This window comes from Carlito syrichta, unplaced genomic scaffold, assembly GCF_000164805.1.
Source record: "Carlito syrichta isolate Samal-C Ts95f unplaced genomic scaffold, Tarsius_syrichta-2.0.1 Scaffold302868, whole genome shotgun sequence".
Classification (NCBI taxonomy): domain Eukaryota; kingdom Metazoa; phylum Chordata; class Mammalia; order Primates; family Tarsiidae; genus Carlito; species Carlito syrichta.
The window spans coordinates 377,919-383,245 of NW_007246964.1; positions in this window are offsets into that span (position 1 = coordinate 377,919).

Below are 5,327 nucleotides of genomic sequence, written 5' to 3' on the forward strand. Positions count from 1 at the left end.
TTTTTTTTTTTTTTTTTTTTGTAGAGACAAGGTTTCGCTATGTTGCCCAGGTTGGCTGGTCTCAAACTCCTGGGCTCACGCAATCCTTCTGCCTCGGTCTCCCAAGGTGCTGGGATTACAGGTATGAGCCACCAGGCTCAGCCTTTCGTGTTTTCATTCCGTTTTTATCCCACTGAGCACCAAGACTTCAGCGGGACCCAGCCATAGTCACATATTGAAGGCACCTTAGAGAGTTTCCAGGATAGCCTTAGGTACATGGGGAGGGGGTTGTGGTAAACAGGGGCAAATATGAGTTTATTAAACAATGTGGTAAGATCTGTGTAAGAGCCAAAGTTCAGTGCCGCCACCATGCCCGACTAATTTTTAAAATTTTTGTAAAGACAAGATCGTGTTATGTTGCCCAGGCTGGTCTCAAATTCGTGGGCTCACGCAATCCTCCCATCTCAGCCTCCCAAAGTGCTGGGATTATAGACATGAGCCACCGCACCTGGCAGCTTCTAAGGGGCTGCTGATTATAGCTGTCACCATCGGTTTAGCCATACCCCAGGCCAGATGGGGCGGGGAGGGAAGTAAGACTTCTCTGTATGTACACTTCAGTGACTGCAAGTAATGTCCCACTTCTAAAAATATCAGAATGCAAAAGTATGTCTGTCCATCCTAGGTTCAAGAAAATTGAATATTTCCCCCTAGTGTATAGACAAGGGAACAAATGGCTCAGAGAGGTAAGGCAGTATGGGGAAAGTCACACAGCAAGCAAGCTTTCGGTAATCCAGAGTATGTGTCCTGATAACAAAACACTTCATTTCCTGAAAAAGTCACCTCCCAGTTTTTGTCTCCAAGGCCAGCACCAAGGCCCATCTGAGGACTAACTTGTGATCTCCTTTTACATGGGCAGCCAGAGACCCTACAGCAGCGGGAAAGTCGGGCCTTGCCAGGGACTTTATGTCCAGACTGAGGAAAGACCCAACGAGAAGATTTGCTCAAGTTCAGATCCTGTTTTGTGATCTCATGCAGCTTATGCAACTTCTTTGGACTTCAGTTTCCTCATCCTGAAAAGCCAGGGTCACACCACATGTTTTGTGGGCTTGTGCATGAGGCAAAAGCGTGTCACACTTGGCACAGCACTGGCTCGTGGTCAGGGCGCGAGAAACCGTAGCCGCCGGTATTCTAAATGGTGCTGCGCTTGGGCGGAGTCGCACGAAACCGTGGATCTTGTGGTTCCAACAGCAGTTGGGTGTCATTCCATCCCACACGGTTCACCCTACCATGGTTGAACAATAGCCCTCTCTGCAGCTGGCAAGAATGAGAAACTGAGGCCCAGAGAATGACGCTCCCAGGGCCCATGTCCTAGCCAGGAATTGGAGTCCACGTGCCGGCCTCTCCCCCTCTTGCTTTCTCTCCCTCACTTTCCTGACTGAGGCTACTGGTCATGGCAGGCGGGACCAGGGTTAGCGCTTGAGTCATGTGAACAGAGCAAACACAGGCTGGCCCAGGCTTTCCCCTGACGTGGTCCTGGCCTGGGAAGTCCACCCGGGCTGTTTCCTGACACTCCGTTGTGCAACGGGAGGCTGGGAAATGCGGGCGCTGCTGGTCCCCAACAATCTCCCACCTGTCCCTGCGGGAAATGGGCTGGTCCAGCTCCAGCGTCCTCTCCTCAGTGGCCGGTCACCAAGGCCCACCTGGGACTGAGACCAGGCTGAGAGTCGTGAGTGTCACGGGTCTAGGCAAGCTCCTCTTGTCCAGCACCTCTGGCCCTTACTTGCCAGCTTTCTCCTTCCACATCTTCCTGCCTTCACGAATGCTGAGATGACTCTGAGCCCTGCCTGTGACACAGACCTATCCCCCATCCTCCCAGCTCTGCCAACCGCTTCCTGGATGACTCTACCCTAGCTCAAGCCAGTGTGCCAACCCGAACCCCTGCTCTTCTGCACAAACCTGCGCTCGTCCTGTCCCCAGCCCTCCCCACACACTACTCTGTACTGCCACATGCAACTGCTTACTGGTCCCAAGTACACAGCACAACCTTTACCTTTGGGTCTGGGCAGATCCTGTTCCCACTCCTCCTGATACCCTTCCCATTTGACTAGCTTCTATGCCTCCTCTCTCAGCCTCAGCCTGGGAAGCATGATGGTTAACGTCCTGTGCCAACTTGACTGGGCCACGGGGTGCCCATCCATTTGGCCAAATATTATTCTGGGTGTTTCTGGATGAGATTAACATTTGAGTGGGTAGACTGAGTAAATTAGATGGCCTTCCTGATGTGGATGGGCCTCATTCAATCAGTGAAGGCCCGGATAGAAAATAAAAAGGCTGAGTAAGAGTGAATTCCTTCTGCCTTCAAACTGGGAGGTGGATTTTTTTCCCTGCCTTTAGAGTTGAATGGAAACCCGGAATTTTTGTGAGTCTCAAGCCTGCCGACCTTCAAGCAGGAACTGTACCACTGTCCTGGGTCTCCAGCAGATCTAGGGACTTGTCAACTTCCATAATGGCATAAGCCAATGTTGTATAATAAGCCCCTTCCTGTATCCTGTAGGCTGTTTCTCCTGAGAACCCTGGCTAACACAGGGGTCACCTCCTGACTCTCCTCCTGCCGAGTGTGCGTTAACGATGACACCCTTCCCCACTCATACCCGGCACCTGCTCCCCCCATCCCTGCTCCCCAAGCCCTTAAGCCCACAGGGCCCAGCCCTTCCTGCTACATTCACCGGGCCCAGAGCCACTCAGACATGCCTTCAGACCCGTCTCTGTGACTCCAGTGCCCACACGAGACTGGGCACAGGGGAGGTGGGCGGTAAGCTCACGTCCTAAGTGGAGTGAGAGTTCTGCAAGCCGTCGTTAAACAACTTTGAGTACTTTGGGCGCTCTGTGGCTACAGAGGGAACAAGATGCGCCTCCTCTCCTCACCGAGCTTTCTCTGGGGAACACAGACATGGAAGCGACTTCATTTTCCTGTCTGCAAAATGAGAAGCATTCTCGCACAGCTGGGCAAACTCTGTGGGGGCAACAAGATATGGCAGACCTCGGGAAAGGGGTTCTGCTGGTTCAATTTTCATCTGCCAGAGTCAGTCAAAGAAATGAAAGGAACATTTTATCTCCCCCAATCCCCAAGTTTTGTTTTTGTCCCCGGTGTTGGGAAGCCATTTTCCATCCTTTGGAAACATTGCCTTGCGGTGGTTCTTGGGAGTTAGCATGTACCAGGATCTCGGTGGGGAGGGGAGCTTGCTAAAACAGACTGCTGAGCCCCACCCTGGGAGGCAGGTTCAAGGGAGGCCAAGAATCTGCATTCCTGCCGAGCCTCCAGGTCGAATGCACACAACAGTGCTGTTGGCAGTCTTGGGTCTGAATCGCAGTTCAGCCTGGGCCTCCCCTGTGACCTTAGGCTCTTCCTCGTACTTTAGCTGTTCTCTGTGTAAAACGGGAGGGTATGCCTTTGATCTGGGGATCTCCGCGCCCTTCCAGACCATGCATGCTGGGCTCCCGGCAGACTCCGCACAGGGGCTCAGGTGCAGGTGCAAGGGGGTTCCAGAGAAGAGAGAGGACTAAGCTGTGTGGGGACCGATCCCCTGGAAAGTGCAAGATTTTAACACAGACATCTCCAGTATGAACTCAGTTGGTTGTGATGTGTTCTTCCCAATGAGGAGGACTGAAAAGTTCCGACGCATCCAACATCCTAGAGGAGGAGGAACACGCGAAGGAAGAAAGAGGTCTGAAACAAGGGTCAGGAACTGTGGACTCCAGGCCAGGACACCCAGGGAAAGCTGAATTTCAGATAAACAACAAATAACAAAATTTTTAGTATAAGTATATCCCAAATGTTGCATGGAACACACTTATACTAAAAAAAAATGTTTGCTGTGTATCTGAAATTCGATTTTATCAGGAAATCCTATGTTTTTATTTGCTAAATCTGGCAACCCCATCTCCCCGACTGTCACTCACTTCTTGCAAGGCAGGCACCATCGTGGTTTCTCTCAAGAATCTGACAGGTAGGAATCACTCATTTCAACGAGTTTTTTGTGATATTCAAAAGGTGAGAACACCCAAATGTCCATGTTATGACTAAGTAAACAAAATGTGTCTCTCCAGACAATGGAGCATAATTCAGTCATTTAAAAAAATGAAGCACTGGCCGGGTGCGATGGCACAAGCCTGTAATCCCAGCACTTTGAGAGGCCGAGGTGAAAGGATTGCCTAAGCTCAGGGGTTCGAGACCAGCCTGGGCAACTTGGTGAGACTTCATTTATATAATAAATAAAAAAATAAGCCAGGTCTGGTAGCACGCCTGTAGTTTCAGCTACTTGGAAGGCTGAGGAGGAAGGATCATCTGAGTCCAGAAGGTTGAGGCTGCGGTGACTGTGAGCAGTGTGCCACTGCACTCCAGCCTGGGCAGCAGAGTAAGACTCTGACTCACAAAAAAAAAAAAAAATGAAGTATTGACACATGCTACCACGTGGCTGGATCTTGAAACATCAGGTTGAGTGAAAGAGGCTAATGTCACAAAAGGCCACGTAGTGTCTGATTCCATTTATACAAAATTTCCAGAGAAGGTGAGGCCATAAGAAATGGAAAGCAGATGGGTGGTGTTCCAGTGGCTGGGAGGGGTGGGGCATGACTGCTCATCAGGTACGGGTATCCCTTTGGAGTGATGAGACTGATATGGGCACAGATGGAGTTGGTGTCCCACTTCCCATCGTGAATGTGCTAAGTGCCATTAAGGGTCGATTTTATGTGTATTTGACCACAATAATAACAGCACAAATTGCTCATGTTCACTTCGGTGGACTTCCTCCCTGTGTTATGCATTGAATTGTGCCCCTCCACTCCTCCCCCAGAAAAAGATCTGTTGAAGTTGCAACACCCGGTACCTGTGGATGTGACCTCAGTTGGAAGCAGGGTCTCTGCAGATGTTGTCAGGCTAAGTGAGGTCATTAGGGTGGGCCAAAACACAGACACGGGGAGAATGGCGGGTGACCCCAAAGGCAGAGATTGAAGTGCTATAGCTGCGAGCCTAGGGGTCCCCAGGGCCCCCCAAAGCTGGACGAGGCAAGCACAAATCCGGCCCTGAAGGCTCTGGAGGGGGCATGGTCCTGCAAATCCTGCCCTAAAGGTGCAGGAGGGGGCATGGTCCTGCTAGCTCGTTGATCTTGGACCTCTGGCCTCCAGGACTGGGAGAGAAAATATCTCTGTTTTCTGAAACCACCAAGTGTGTGGTCTCAGTTACAGTGTAAGGAGGGCATTCTCGGGGGCCCCCTGCCTTCTGCCCCTCTGCAAACCACCCTCCGAGCTTTGAGAAGAAGCACTTGACCACAGACACGTCATTCCATTGC